The sequence below is a fragment of the Varroa destructor genome, unplaced genomic scaffold (assembly GCF_002443255.2).
Source record: "Varroa destructor unplaced genomic scaffold, Vdes_3.0 BEIS01000003.1, whole genome shotgun sequence".
Lineage (NCBI taxonomy): Eukaryota > Metazoa > Arthropoda > Arachnida > Mesostigmata > Varroidae > Varroa > Varroa destructor.
This window is the reverse complement of record NW_019211456.1, coordinates 30,712,154-30,729,171: the sequence shown is the minus strand read 5'-3', so window position 1 is coordinate 30,729,171 and position 17,018 is coordinate 30,712,154. Positions and strand designations below refer to the sequence as shown.

Sequence of the window (17,018 nt, the reverse complement as noted above, 5' to 3'; positions counted from 1 at the left end):
ATACATTGGTATGATTATTCTCCAGTCTTTTCCAAGCGCCGCTTGGTGGCGCCACACCTCTTTATGGAACTGGAACGCTGTGCCCAGTAAGTACAGATTTCTTATGTATATGAATGTAGAATTTATAGATGGTATCAACTGAACTAGTTAGAGAGCTCACATAAAATCTAGGACGCATAACTTGTGAGGCCATTTGAGGGATTGGCGAACAAAACGTTATACGGATTCAATGGTATGCCTAAAAATGCACAGTGCGTTTTATGCTATGCACTGAGCAAACAGCAGCACGATTACCGCAATTCCTTGTCCTACACTTCCGTTAGTACTAACGGCTTGTATGGCTTCTTCCAAGAGCTCGCCATATACTATAGTCAATCCACAATGAAAATTAAGTTGAAAAAACGTAGAGATACAAACGTACACTTAAGTTTTCTTCGCAAAGTTCTGCGCAACTCATATCATTCTAAATCATAAACAAAAATCGGTTCTAAAATCCTATGAATTTATGTGCCTTTTTAAACCAATAGCACAATTAACGTGTGTGTGAACTTTTAAGCCATAGATAGAGTAGCTTCCTGCATGTTGATGTCCATGTAAATGCTGGCAAAATTTAGTAAAATAATTGTTACCGTGCTTAGTAATAAATAACTGTATTAAATTCCGACCTCGAAAATTTCCAATGCTCCGCAAATGGCTGGAAGTATCCTTGTTTTATATAGCCGTTCGCGTACAGTTTCTCCTTTACACCGCTCCCATCCCGTATAGAATGCTTAGAAATGTTCGTACTTCATATCAATCTTGAATAATACTATTAGAAATAAATAAACGGCAACTATCGCATTTTAATAACGTTCTTTATTATAGTTTATAATAATAGTAAAAATAATAAAAGCGTGCAATACAATTTCTAAAAACATACTGTTTTCCATGAGAACTAAACACCGCCTAAACTTTTACTTATATAACAATAATCTCTATTCGAAGTTGGTTCTTCGTTTGTTCTCCGTTCATCGTTTTTGCTTTTATTTTTTTTCACCACACAAACATTAATTATTTTTGGTACGTCTTCCTTCTCCTGCATGACATATTTACATATAAATGTTTTCGAAGCATTTAAAATGCCATCAACAACTCCTCGGCCTATATCACCAGACGTTCAACGATAAGCCCACCGATGTACATAGTCTCAGCTTCTGCTGTTATCAGCGCGCCCCCTTTGTTCGGCCACTTTGTGTCGCAACTTTTTGCGACAGTGAAACCTGGCTCCAGCAGATGACATTCCTTTTGCCGACATGTAAATTTATTACTTATGCGTATATTAATGACGTTTTGTTAGATAGTACTGTCGTAAACCATCATTATCTATCAATATCATGATGATATAGATGAGCATTATGTAATGCCCTTATGTAATGCCACCTTCATTAGCAAACTATCGCGGCCGCACGAAAGGAGTTCCCACTATAGCCCAAACAACGCAACATAAGATTGTCTGACTTCTGTGAAGACTAGTAACAAGAAAAAGTGCTCAAAAAAATCACCAAATAAAATGGACAACAGAGATGATGATGATGATGATTTCAGGGGCCATGCGAGCTGCGATAATTTGTGGCGAAGCTCCGCTCGAAATAGTGACACAGAAGGCCGTTGAGTAAAACTCACGGCCCTTTTTAACGGGTGAGATGCGTTTCGCAAAAATAGTCCTAGCAGAAATGTATGGGACCGCATTGCCGTGAGAGGAAGGAGGGTGTAGACAGATCGTAGTACATTTCTGCTGTAATTTTCACACATGGGAATTGGATTCGATTTGATACATAAATAATGGCGATCGTCGCCCAAAACCGACATGTAGCTTGGCAATTTCAGTCCAGTTCATCTTGGATATGCGGTATGGCTAACAATTACAGGATCCGGTGTTGTTTATTTATACACGTTGCTAGCGGGATCATAAAGCCCACACCAGATTCTACAAGAAAATAAATTTTACAACCTATTTTTGGTCTGGGAAACATGGCAACAAGATGTACCCGAGGGAGAATAACAGTGGAGAAAGATAGTCAACAAATAGAAACAGTACCCTGTGATCTATCGCATTGCCTCGCAAGAAAGCTACATGCTCTTTGCTCTGATGCCTAAGTAGTGGGGCACTTTTTTAGACGGATCATGCCTGATTTAGCTGAGTTTTTCTCGGATGGGCTTATGAAACAGTATGGTAACAATATATTATATATATATATATAATATAGTGAACATCTGCCAACGCTGACATTTTAAGTCTGTCTAAAATGTCCTTTTTTTTTCGTGTTTTACGTTCGGTACTTGAACTGTTAACCACCATTTCAAGCAACTCCCACACCAGCATTCAATATAAAGTTCTAGTACACAATTCTAGTTGTAAGTCGGCATTTCTTGGAAAAGCTTTCAAGATAAACTTTAAAGACATTTATTTAGCTTGAATTAAGTAAGCTAAAGTAACATTACGTTTGTTTCGCAGCAAACGAACATTGAAATATACGAGTACATTGTCAAACAGGATCTGCTATTAATCGTGTACACCGTTATTTTTAGCTAGACGGAATTAGGTTGACGCCATTTTTCGAACTTCGGATTATATCTAGGTTCGTAATGAACATTAACTCTTTCTTTGTTTTTTACTTTGTTATTGTACGATAAGTCTGCTGTTTTTATATTACATCTACCAGATTCCATCATGTGCTGGTATGGTGGTAGCGTGTTTGCCCAATAAACTAGGAGCACATAATGGTTTGGGTTCGAAACCAGGCGCAGACTCACTTAATTTCGTACTAAAAGTCAGCCGTCGAAAACGATACTTCACGACAGCAGTGAGTATGAAATTAAAAACAATGATTGAAGATAAGAAGAATAATTATTACTATTATTATCTATTCACACGAATCTGTCAAATTCAAAGCATTCCACTGATTTTTCCTAAAGTATAACACATAGTGCTTGTCGAAAATGCACGCATTATAAAAAAAAAAAAAAGATTGAGACAGAAGCACATATTTCAGCGACGGCGGCTGCATCACCTGGTTAGTACAGATACAGATGAAGACTGCAAGTACGTAGTAGAATTTCCTGCAAAATTATAACGGTATTGATGAAGGGTAGTGATGGTGGGTATTCTTATCGTTGTACGACTCTACTATTTGGCAACGATTGCCAAATACAGGGTAATCAATTAATGCGATTCTGCCATGACATATCCCTGGTTACCCTCTGATGGCACAACCAATCACTGGTTGTGCCAACAGAGGAATTCTTAGGCAGATAGTAATGAAGAGAGTAAGATCATATTATAGGCTGATGCAACTGTCTCATAGCACTCTGTATCTCATTTACAGCGGCCCATGTTGACAGAGTTACTTGAAAACCGAATATAGTATAAATATATTATTATTAGGCAGACGCCCGATGGCATTGTTCTGGCTTGGTAGTGTAAGTTTTTTCCCGAATAAAAGAACTGACCTTTGACAAAGGTCAATTAATTTTAACCGAGGTGAGCTACCAATACGAATACTCTTCGAATACTTCCTGCTTGGATTCCTTTTATAAGTCTTTCTCTATTGGAAGCCAATAAAATTACGTAATTATGAACTATGCGTTCACGCATTGTTAGAGCTTAAACGTTTATGTTAAACAAATTTTCTATCGAAGTCTAAAATCCGGGTTTAAATTTTCATTGAACCCACCACATAAGGTGTTTACGCATAGCGTGACCACGTCCAACACGTTTAACGTAACGTCTCAATATGAAAGGTTGTTGTTGTTATACAAGGACTCCATGCCTGCGACTATCAGCGTCTTTCTTAACCGGTTTTTCTCATGAAGCTATTACTATGACCTATGAGTGGAATCCATAGCAAATATAAGAATGGTGGAAAGCGTCCTTCTCAAAGCCGTATGTATGCGCGTATATATCGGCTTCGCGTTCATTTGCCCACAGAGGTACCGCCTGAGGCACGTGGGCCCAAGGGACACATTAGGCGTACAGAGTCCATTGCTGTTGCACCCCACCAGCCATGGCAAAGGGTCAGTGCGGAACAGAGTGGCCAAACTGGGCGGGCTGTCGCCAACCGACTGCCCTTAAATGCAATATCAGATTGGCGAACTATCTAAGAATGAAGTAGTAAAGTCATCGATAAAAGTGAAGTAGGATAACATTACAAATCGGATTTGGTAAAATATCCCCAGAACACACATATACATATATCTATTGAACACAGATACCGACTTCCCCAAAAGCATAACGGCGCAAAATGTACAAAACCGACAGAAGTCACATACCGTTGGAAGAAACGTGTTGATCAACGGAAAAACGGTTCCCTAATGACGCAGCTCTGGAATGAGGATATTTAAATACTCAGACATTTTGTGATGTTTGCGTTTGATTGACGGGATTTAGGTCGGCAATTTCTAGCATCTTTAAACCGTACATTAGGGCGTCGAAGCAGTCGAGTTAACATGTCTATCTATAAAAGCCCATTGCTTGTCGCAATACCAAATACGATCGGTGGTCATATAATAATATTTAAACTTTAAAAGTATGGTGGATATAGTATTTCGCTAAAAACAATAGGAATGAGATTTATATATGCTAAGTCTGTTTTCACTTTAGTCGCCGCTTGTTGGCCAGTGGATTACACGATAGACGATCAATACAATATAGTAACAAGAGGAACTAAGGCTTATAACAGAATTGACGAGCCCTGTGGAAACTATTGTCGAATAACTTCACACCCAATGCGGAAAATTAGAAAAAAAATACGTTTACAAAGCATCGAACTGCTGATAAAAAAAAAAAAAAAAAAAAAAAAAATTACACATTTCAGAGTAATCCATCGTATTGTACTCAATTTTAAGCCGATTTCACAGTTTTCGTTTGATTAACTATCGGAGTCATCTAAGAAAGTTGCTATAATTAGTCCTCTGATCGCATCACTTAAGATCGCTAACGAATTAACGCTTCTGTTTGCCATAGCTAATCTTCCTAGCTGGTTCCTTCTAATCTTCCTACTGGTGCTTCTACAGCTACGAGAGAGACTAACTGCGTGGCCTGCACACTTCACGACATGACCTGAGTGAACTCAGGCGTGGCGTTAACCACTTCCGTATCACAGTCATCTCTCGTTATATTGGCCAGCGTTAGAAACGCCAGCGAGTTACCCAGCAACCCAAACTGTGTGTAATTTCTGCTTGTGAATAAGACTAGATACCTGCAGTATGTTGCTCGGCAGTCAGCGAACAGTGGATAGCAACTGTATATAATACAGCAGACTTCTATACATATTTGTTGGGCGTCTGCTAGGATGCTCGCACTACTTCGATGGCTTTGCAGCTTTTTCCACACCGGCTAGAAAGAAATGTCAACGCGTCACACTGGCGTTATCTTCGGTTCGGTCACCATCCGCCGGCTGAATCTGTTTTCACAGGTCTGTTAAGCGAAGGCTTAGCGATGACCCGTTTAAGTGTACTGCCTAAGATCAACGTGGATGAAGCGCCAGTTCACTACTATAGGCTTACGCAGTCAGCGGAACACGTTGACCGTATGCTAAATACATATGTTATATAAATAATTCACTAATACGTAGGAATGTCGGCCAGTCGTCCCCGGGAGGGAGTTATCATTTCAGCTTGACTGTATTAAATTGTGGAAGTAACGACAGTGTCATAAAGAAGATCAAAACGCCTTATAGAACGCTGGTAGGTAGTGCAAGTCAGCGCCTCTCCTTGGCAAATCGTTGAAAATGTCTTCCTTCACGAAGACGGAAGGCTGCTAAACTATGCAACGCTAACGCTTTGGCAACATTGGTTACTCGATGGTATCGCTGACACCAAATAAAATCGGGGGTCTTGTACACAGATCTGATTATACGAGGAAACGTAACTGTTTTTTTTTCTTTTTATTAAACATCTGTTACCCTTAAAGCACGTATAGGCACGAAACAGGTCGTCATAAAGTTAATTTGCTTAAGCGAGCTCTTGCCCTGCCCTCAGAAACACTCTAGCTTGTGCTAATGATCTAAAGGGCGGCGCGAAAGGTGAGCCGGATTACTGCCGTCAACTCGAATGTGATTTATACATAAAAACCCTGGACAAATTTTATTCATGATTCAAGTGCAAGTTTCAATTGCGCTCGCGAAATAATTACAGTTATCCCTATGAATAAATTCCTGCAAAAAAAAAAATAAAAATATAGATAAAGTCATTTCAACTGACAAATCTTATCGAAATCAGCAGGCGTATGATATGCTATCAAAGGGGCTAATTTAAGGACCTGATTCAAGATTACACGAGCAAGATTACGTATCTCTGGATCAACTCTCGTGTAAAATCCTAAGTAAGGCCTACCGAATCGAGTTGGCCCAAATCTAAATAGGCTTCTCTATGAAGACAGCCTGTAGAACCCATCCCCGAGTAGTAAATCAGAATGCATAACAGTTAAGATATGAATATGGTTCCTCATTTTGAAACGCGATGTCAAATCACGGCGTACTCTGTTTGGATTAAATAGATGCTAGTCACTCCGAAAATACCAGCTCTCGTAAGAGACGTATGCGAATGATAAACGAGTACGAAGCAAAGATACCCATTTACATCATTTAGCTACTGGTTTCCTCCGATGTCTGAACCATGAGCAGTTCTGATAATTGAGGCAAGGTACGCCTTTAGTGGCCGCCAACAATTTTACCGGCCCTACTCCACTTGTAAAAACATCGAAAAGATCCTTCTGCACCTTTCTACGACCTGCTGTTGCCGATAAGATCCAACACTAGCCAGATGACAGAACAAACGGCAAGCTCACTTTGCGATGGTACTTAGTCGTTCATCTTGCGTGCGCAAGCGGGTTGTTAGGAGAATATCATAAAGCTTGTTGACTTTGCAGGCTAGGAATTGCACGTCAGAACGCTCTGATGCTTTGTTGTTGAGTAATTTGCGAAAATGGAACAAGCTAAGCGAGCTGACTAAGGAGACCGTCTCAGAGACATACTAACAACATTATTATGGGTTTTGAACACGATAGACGGCTCAGTATTGCTCGAAAATATATGGGTATATAAGTGCGTAAAACCATTACGGGGTTGAAATAATAGAGTTTTCACCGCACATTACTTGCCATAGAGGGTTCTGGTTCGACGGAAACAGATGACTGCATAGAGGGTTCGGCGGAAAAAAGCTTAGCGCGCCGTTGCGCTGTTTCTTCCAGCTGTCGTTACGTAACATGGTAATAAATTAGAACGCACGTACTCGCCAGACGCAGAGAGAATATTTCTATATTGTGCTTAAGTTTTGTGCCAGCCTCAAAAAGAAGACTAGCTCTACTTGACGAAAGCGTCTCTAATAAATAGAACTGGGATCTTTAATGAAAGCAGTAGCAGAGAAGAATGTCTATCTTCTGCTCTGTGCTTTCTATTAGGACACATGTTGCTCTTTATCGCCACGTCTCTGAGAGCTAAATAGAATATTAATAGTGAGAAGATGCCAGATACAGATGAGTAGAAATGGTGACGTTTTTTCTGACAGTAACAACAACAACATAACGTGCATGTCTACAAGGTAATTGTTATTAGTATAACGGTATCCTTCATATATTTCATTACACCTATTTATGTATTATGGTAATAATAATGGTACATGTTAAAGAAGAAAACTATATGTATCGGAAACCAAACTGACATCGGGCTACGGTGATAATGCAAATACTAATTACATTGCCCTTTCAATAATTATTCATCTAACTATAATTCAATAGCTCTCACCATCTACCCTGAGCTCTCCGATGCATCAGGTCGGTAACCTGGTGCAACCTCCTAATTCCCTAGCGCATCGCACAAACTCGTTTTACTAATAGGCGCGATGAAAAATTTAGCAAAATTTAGCAAAGCTGAAATAACCAAAACAACTTGAAAAATTGAAATGATAACGCTGCTTTGATCAATCGTAACGTGTGCACGACAGGGAAAGAAAGCGCGGAAATTCACTAGCTTCCCCAACTCCGGTGGTCGAAATGGTGCGCGCACGGCTACGTCCTTATCTATGAATAGAGGTAGGTCTATGTGAACATATATATTAAGTCTATGCACGAGCGTTCCTCGTTCATTAAATCGCCCAGCCAGACGAGGCAGATCTGATTTAACCTAGAGTCTATGTTATCTTCAAGATATATCTTATAGTTGTGGCGTCTCAAGTGAACTAATGGAAGGGAAACGAGCTTACACTTGTCAAGTCACTAATGGCCAGTATGTGTTAATTAGGGCTAGGCCGTGCGTGTACGTCTGGTCCGACTTTGTTTTGCTTTGGTCCCTGATTCACGATATCATATCGTAGATTGGAGGCAAGTTGCTGAGCAAGATACAGTTAGCTGTCAAATCTATCGTGTGTAAGCTGCACATACGTGTATCTAAGGTTTGAAAACTCGACGACTCGCACAACGCTCACATCAAGAATTTGTCACGACGCGTGATAACGATCTTGCTAACATCGATATAAAGCGTATTGCTTCGGCTCAAAACCCGGTCGATTGGTAAACTTTCTAGCTCTACTTTTTCTTTTGTCCATCGCCTTCTTCGAGATTATGCGCGAGTCATCGCCTATCTGTTGTCGCTGCTAATACTGACACTGCACTGATTGGCTAATGGGCACTTCTGCATAAGCTGTCCCACTGCATTTCGTACCGCTCCATCCTCTTACTACCATACGCAGGCGAATCCCTACCAATACTTACTGCTTGCTCCTTGTGAATAAATATTTCCTTTTTCCGTTTATACGAAAGCTCAACAAATCGACACACGACAAACATACTGGAGAGACCACCCACTCAATTCCCTTCGACACTATTAGGTCATCACGATCTGTAGTGGCAGTGAACGCCAAAAACATTACCTTCACGATCTCCACTATCTTCTTTAACAGTAACAATGACAAGAAGAGGAGCAGCAGCAGCAGCAGCAGCAGTTACATATTACCCCCAGCAGCAGAAGCAACAGATATAGGATTTGAAGTCTAAACGCACAACGAAGACAAATTTAAAAGCTTTGTGTATCTATTACAATATATGGTGGCAACGGCGGTCACCTCTAACCCCACTAGCAGCAAAACCGACGCGGTTGGCAGCTCGTAAATAGCCCAGAATCAGCAGTTTTGGCTGAATCGACGATCCGATCAGAACTAAGAGCAATCGTTGTGCCTTTGTTTGCTGTCTACATAGAGAGATATACGAATCATTGTTACGCCAACCGAGATCCTATCTGTTTGTTAATGTGTTTACACATTTTGATTTTTAGCAGAAAGGAATAACACCAACGAGCACCGCCACGGTGCGGATTGATGCCGGGTTTGTGATATACGTGATCACGTAATTGTTGTTTCTACCGGTTCTGCTACCTCCATTATTACAGTCCGAAGGGCCGTTAATTGTGCGATGACGATTCAATTTTCTTTTCATACTTGTTGCTCCTTCTGCTGCTGCCACTGCTTATGGCATCACTATAAATAGTAGTAAAAAGAAGAACGAAAGAGTCAAGAAGCCCGACGTCTTTCTTGAACCTTTGCTTGTTTGGCTTTTTGCGGCACTTATCGTTGCCGCGCTCGCTTCAAACATTTTCTGCTGTTTTCAGTTTGATTGGCCTAAGGAGGCTGTTGTTATTACCGTTGTCGTTGTCGTCGTTGGCCGGCACTCTTCTCGTCTTCTGCATTACGCACGCACTGTTCTCCTGCAGCGCCTATTCGCTGCGACGTGTCATGCGAAACTGTAGTATACACAGTGTAGCCAGAGCTTGGTGTCTGGGTGTTTCGAAGTCTGCTGCTGCTGTGGCTGCTAGCCAAAAAAAAAATCGAAAATCCCTACCCCCATGCTGGCCAGTGAAGAAGTCATTACGGGCTCGACACCATTGGCCAACCGGGAATACCAAAGATATATGGTCGCACGCGTACATAAAAACAGCTCGAACAAACGCTGTTTTTGAAGAAGCGCGTCATCATCACTGTCTCCAATCAAAATGGTGAAATTGGCAAGGCACATTTTTCGACCTGTAGCCGATAAACAAGTGAACGCTGATATTAATAGAGCAGTAAACGCAGAGGCGGCTTGACACCCGCTTGACGCCGAACGCAATCGAGAATAACTGATGTTGCTGACTCGTTTGACGTCTGCGCGGCCAAGATCGACAAGACAGTGTCTCAGTCTTTTACCATGAACCATAAAAACTACTATTACATCCCACGTTAATCCATTTTATAGGACCTCTTTTTATATAAAAATACTTGTATCTCGTAGGTATAATGTGATGTAGATACGAATCGTCATCGGTATATCGAGGCCACGTAAGTAACACATGTACCCACGTAACTATAGATTCTTAATAGGCATAAATATCATTCCTGCAACTACGAGTGCGCGAATGGTTCAAGTCTCGTCCTTAGAAATGACCACTTTCTTCTGCCGCACGCAGTCATGCTATTCTACGAAAACAGAAAAAAGTGGGTGTCGTGTGCCGTTGTCATATATATATATATATATATATATAGGTTGTATGGCATGTGTTATCGACGGAACTCAATACAGCGACCCTATTATATATATATGTATATACATGTATTTTTATGTATACATGGATTTCATCGGACCGGTTCAGGGAATGCATAAAAATGCGACGAATATGACACAAGATGATTTGATAGATTTTTAAAATATAGATAGTAATAACTGACGTAATTAAACCATTAACGGAGATAATTGTTATTGAACGGAGTGGCCGAAATTTCCAAGCTGAATTGGTATCATCACGACATTATTTTTGTTATTCTACAATAGAAAGATTTTCATAGGGAACGATGCAAACGAAGGGTCATAAGTGACATGTATGTAAATTAAGCTCAAAAAAGTTTTTCTTTTTTAAAGCTGTACAGTTTAATCTATTTGCGATCGTATAGAATATTAACACGCAGTGTTTATATGCAACGGGTGTTTTAGGTCCATGTAAGAGGAATTGAGCAAAATCGATTTCCTTTATAGAACCTCAGCTACCTTGAAAGTAAGTCTATAAGTTAACCTGAGCTATTTCTTGTTGCGCTTCGTAACTATCGGCAATATAGTTACAAATACCATACAGATCAATATGTACAATTATAAGAGATTACGGTTTTATAGAGTAAAGTAACTGCTTAGTAATTGAATAAAAACAACGCTCAATTAATCTGTAAGCAGCTCAAACTAAGTGTTTCAAAACTAAATCGTCATCAATGCCTGAATTTACACTAACATGGCCAATATATACATAGACGAGTTAGTATGGCTTTTTGCCAGAATACGTTTGTAAGTGAACTTAAAAAATTAATTTATTAAGTTGTGCGTATGGCATGCATACTGGCGTTCTTAGCGGGTTCGGGCAGTGTTACAGACTATTTTATTTAAAATGATTCCGTCACGATGTCGTCAACAGGAGTACCCAGCTTATTGGTTAAACTAAGATTATGCTCTTATAGGCCATTGTAGCCTCAAAAAGACAGCATTAGTACAGAGTAAATTGTAGAGTGCGAAAAAAACCGAAATAATAATAATAATAATAGCTTTTTAGGCCAAACGGAGTTGGTAAAACAAGTCAGAACGATTCTCTCTCGTTTATCCATCCAGCTGTTTGCGGAAATCACTTATTCAAATCGTCTAGCATGACGGAAATGTATTCAATAGCAACTGTTTATATGGCTGAGTCCCATAAAGCGCGCTGAAGATAGCCTATGTATATAACAAACGCTTATGAACGACCGAGTGGGTCGATAATTCGACAGCGGCGTACCAGAACCACTGTTACGGTACGTCAGTGATATAATGTAGTCCAATCAGATCGTAGTCGACAATGCAGTAGCACGTCAGTAAAGTACAGAGCATACACCTATTTTGAGTCCGTAAATGTTAACGACACCCGTCGCAGGTCTGCTTAGCCTTATGTAAGGTCGCCATCTTACCGAAACGATCATTGCATATGGGAATGACGTTTTACTAGATCATAGGTTCTATCTTTAGTAAACGCTGACAATCTTGTCAGCATGTATAAATTAAGTAGGCTTCAACGTAGGACAAAAAGATGCCCGCGGAGGACTATGCGCCCAGGCTAAACGGACACGAGTTAAATTTGTAGATAAATCTACTTGCTTCAGCATTACCTTCGGTATAATTCGGTCAATCAGAATCTTGTAACGTATTGAAAAAAGAATATGAAAAGCACTCACGGTGGCAATTTAATTAACAGGTACGATAATAAGACTGGCACTCGATCGTTATGCTTAGCGTTTCTTATTTGACAACACTGGATTATATGAGATGGTTTGTTTTTTTTTGGGCACTAGGATCATACCTGTCAACATATAACCGTTTCGTGCATTTATCGGTTAATTCTTATTTGTGTATCAAATAAATATATATATATATATATATATGTATATATATATATAACCCTTCCCGAGTAAATTAGGCACCAGAAGAATAAGATAATAGAAACGGACATCGATTTTGACCTGACAGAAGTAATGACAACGCTGGAAAGGGACAAGTACATGGGTTATTTTGACAGACTAAGAGTTCCTGTAAAAAAACACAGGTATTTATAAATACGATGCTTGGATTACTCTCAGTTGATTATAAGAACAATAAAGTTAACTCTCAATAAAATAATATAGTAACGAGCGGGCTCGGAACAACGGTGGGAAGTTACCTGTAGAAATACTGTTTTAATTAAGCACGTTTCAAAGTTGTATGTAATAGGGTAGGCAAAGCGAGAAAAAGGTTTACACATCGTTAATAGCCAGTCAATACAGCAATCCTAACTGAATAGTACACACCAAAGAGTATAAACACCTTCTCTCTTTCTATTGAAAAATAGGTTATTTGAATTTTTCGCCAACTTTCCCATAGGCGGATGACTTGTAAATTTTGCTATGTGGTAATTTTCGTTTCCTAATTGAAAATTCTCAATTGTTTTAAGCGATGAAAGCTGCGAATTCAATAATTCATATGCGTGTGATGCTTGTCAGGCTTATCTATAATGGCTAGGCAAACTAAAAGGACCCGAACTAATAGTGCCTATTACGTTCTGTTTATACTGCCTATATACAGTTGCTTAGCAAGTAGTTAGAGAAACCGTATTTGGCTGTTCGCTGAAGTCATTGCAGATGCGTTCCGCATCAGGTGCAAAGACAATCGCACTCTCTAGCACCGTTTGCACCTATCTGAGGCTACGGGTCTAATGAAGTATGTGTCTATAGCGAAAAGTACTTTAGCGAATTTGAAGTTCACGGCTTACATGAGGCCCCTATCAAAAAAAAAGATAATAAAGCACTTATACTAAACAAATCATTTGGTCATTAAAAGAGAAAGGAAATCTTATTACTGAAAAGCCATTAATGGTATAAATTTTACCAATGCAGTCAGCTATGGGATTCTAGAGAGGCGACGAGTAACAAATATGTAATGCAGCAAAATTCAAGTACATGGTAGGTACTTTTTTTTATTATAAACCATGTAAGATACACCGTAGACGTATCCCCTGACGCTTGCTGATCTGACTTTGTGTACTATATTTATCTTGGTATGATAAACTAACTATAAAACCCTTCTTTGGCACTATGTGGGACTGCCTTTAAGTGAACCAAGAGCTACTACAACAGAGCCGTCGTCATTTTTTTGTTCTAAATTAGTAAAGCCTTCATTCACCGGTTCAAAATGCGCTTCTTCCATAAAATATTTACGTAAAATCATTGTAACAATTCGAGCCTTCCCTTATTTTCTACTTTATCCATGCTTGCTTTACCACACGCCAGTATCTTTGTCTATATATATATATATATATATATATATAAACTTCGTTACTCAACACAAGATAGCCGGAACAAGCCAGTCAGTCAGTCAGGCCACTGAGTGGCAAGACCGCTGTCCTGAAAACGCTTCCTGGGGCTTGCGACATTTTGTGGGAGCCGTAGGTGTACCTGCCGGCCAGCATTCTTTCAGGTTGTAAGATTGCCGCTCGATTCGTCATTATCGTTTAGGCTCTATCAATTGTTAGCTTGTTCAGCATGGAGATAAGATACGCTATGATAGCAGCATGTCAATGACGCACGCTCATAGTGCATTCGGCAATGAGCCTAACGCCTACACGCGGAGAAAAGTTGTCTGCCAAGGGCGGCCATAAACGGGTTGAAGATGCGTTTGTGTAAGACAAGACGATGGGATTCTAGTCTACACCTTTCCATACGATGCAGCCTAATTTCGAATTCATCAAATAAATTAACCTAGCGGATTCCAGACGGCATTAAATATGCAACTGACCACCTCAAGACAAGTCACCTAAGCTACTTAGAAAGCAATATGCCGGGCGAGATAGGCTGTGAATTACCTAAAGCCTATTCGGCCAACTATTTTTCTGTGACGTCCTTAACTATCCATTTATTGTCTTATTACAGTTTTTCCATAACGTAATGGTGGGTTAAAGGCAGTATATTACTAACAACTAAATACTACTGGATATTTTTAAAGGCCAAAATGAGAACGATAAAAAGTCTAACCTTTTAGGCACTTTTAGAAAGTCCAGAATACGTTTGGTGCACACAGTATCTTAGAGCAAAAAAATAAATTCTCTCTGGGTTAGCCGGCTGAAAAGCTTGAAAAGGCCTTTACAGACATTCTATTGCAGGTGAGAAAGCAAAAATCTCTGCCCATTTATGAACTTCTTAGAAGAACGTCGTATGCCTTGCAACCCAATTGCATGGCACGGGCAATTTTTAGTAAATTGAATGCAGGCACTACTTCCTGTGATGACTCAGAATTGAGCAAAGTAGACTGTAATGCTTTAAGGCAGAGGCGGTTATATGCGCGTGAGTTTAAAGGCCGGACAATTCGTCCAGAAAAACCACTCTAGCCCCCCTGGTTTTCATATATATTATTCTTTATGGCGCGAGTATGAATGTCGGGTAGATGTGGGCGTAAACGCTCAAAGGTGTGACTGTAGTCGGTCTGTGTTATTTGCACGGTATGCAAAGCCTTGCCTGACGAGGAGCTATACTTTTCTCAAGGCTTCCTGGCTAGGAAACGTCTTGCGTATTTTCAACAACGTAATATATCATTATCGCTAACGGGGGCCTCGAAACTTATACGCTAAGATTACAGGACCTCATCCTATGAGCAGCGAAAGTGCCATAACTAAGCAGAAGAGAAAGTTATAGGGTTACAAAACGCTACTTAAGCATGGGATTTGCGGTTTCACGTAGTACCTAGCGTGTTTATAGAGGTAGATTTATCGACAGCTCGAGTCCTGATTGCAGGACCAAAATTTATTGATGATTAGAAACGTGTGCACTATCGGTCATGTTCACCAAACAGCCGAATTCACTAAATACAGCCATTTAAATTTTTTTCCGGGAATTAAACTTTCTTGATATAACTAATTGCTTGGTTGCATGCACTTATTAATGCAGTTAACTTTAATGTTTAAATTGAACAAGTTGGTAATCCAAATATCATTTGTTTTCGTCTCTTACTAACACACAGTGCACAGTATATCGAACTTTTCGACGGATATCTAATTAGTTGAGCATATTTGGCCCAGTGCATCTTTGATATCCCCTACCGTTGTATGCGACACTTCGGGACTACGTGAATATACCTAGTCCAATGCTGACCGGATGCATGAAATATGTTTACGCTTAATTCCTAGTGTTCCTCTCCCTAAAAAATCTTTGCCCGTCATTAACTGTTTCCATCAACAGTTCCAACATAACTCTTTTCGTTTGTCCTTAGTACAAGCACGAGGGAAAAGCTTTTGGTCCTCGACAAGCTAAAGAAATGCTTCGTATAATTGGAAACTATAAAGGCAGCCAAGCTGTGGTCGAGTTCGTAGCTCCATGCATAAAAGTTTCTGCCTGAAGTGACTAGAGGAAGTATTCCTTTGCTTAGACGAATTGCTATTCAATGAAATTCTACCAGACATCAAATGAATAAAGAACCTGTCACTGCTTTTACGGTCCCCCATTAAATAACCACAAGATGGATGGAGTACTATACATTATCTTATGGTAAACAGTTCTTTGTGAGTATTAGAACCTTTTAGCGTGCGCCTGCAACGGACGTTTGAGCCGTAAGTTCCAGTATTCTATTAGGCATGCTGATTCAGTGTAATCACACGATATAACTTCATCGTTCGAGAAAACACAGGGATCAAATTTGGGATTGAGAAGCTATTACTTTATATGCGCCAGTGTTTGTTACACTATAATAATAAAAAAACAAAAAAAAAATCGAGCATTTCGATGTCACCCATTTGGTTGTAATTTTGTTTAATTATCAGCCTTTAAACAACTTTCAACAAAAATAAATTTCTATAAACAAAAGAAGAGCGCTATCTCTGAATAATAGATGAATGCATATATTCGACAGGCAAAAAGTTCTAGTTATAATGTTAGCACGTGTAAAAACAGATCATTATATTTCTCTATCACAAACTGAAAATACAGCATCCCGATGGTCTAAAAAAAGGTCGTCGCTCAGGACATGGTACGTGAACGATATGCTCACGACTGCTGTTTCTTGTCATATTTGTCTGCCGAAGTGATAAAACGAATAAGAGGAATAAAGTGAGCAGTAGTATAGACCTAAGTTACTGAAAGCTACATGAAACTTTCGTACTGATACGATAGAAAAAAGCCATTTCGTCCATTGATCCGCTATATGATTCCCTTCGGCTGTCTCAGTGAGTTCTTGTAGAGGTTAAAAATTAGGTATCTGTAACTGCCGTTGCCCTCTACCGTGAACCAACTGACAAATGTCCAATGAATGCATGTTTTCGTAAATATTATGAAAATTATAATAAAGCCCTCTTAATTAGAGATATGCACGTTCCTTTATGAAACGGTCCGATACGATAATGATACTGAGGCAACAATACTAAAAGCTACAACGGTTATACTAATTTCAATTGAGAAGTATTGTAAAGATAAAAAAAAAAAAAAAT

General features: G+C 39.6%; 2 long non-coding RNA genes across 3 annotated transcripts in view; one reads left to right on the top strand and one right to left on the bottom strand.

Annotated features, from left to right (window-relative positions):
- The first annotated feature begins 36 nt into the window (after positions 1-36).
- Positions 37-17,018, top strand: part of LOC147756805 (uncharacterized) — a 19,463-nt gene continuing 2,481 nt past the window's right edge. The window contains exon 1 of the long non-coding RNA XR_015324434.1: positions 37-86. This is a non-coding gene — a long non-coding RNA (uncharacterized LOC147756805). The remainder of the gene's footprint in view (positions 87-17,018) is intronic.
- On the bottom strand, positions 753-5,660 carry LOC147756806 (uncharacterized). 2 transcript variants are annotated; one of them, XR_015324433.1, is made up of 3 exons: positions 5,238-5,660; positions 4,309-4,361; positions 753-3,099 (listed from the first exon to the last, which is right to left on the bottom strand). It is a non-coding gene; the product is annotated as an uncharacterized LOC147756806 (long non-coding RNA). The 2 variants fall into 2 exon arrangements; XR_015324432.1 differs by lacking the exon at positions 5,238-5,660 and adding an exon at positions 4,845-5,100.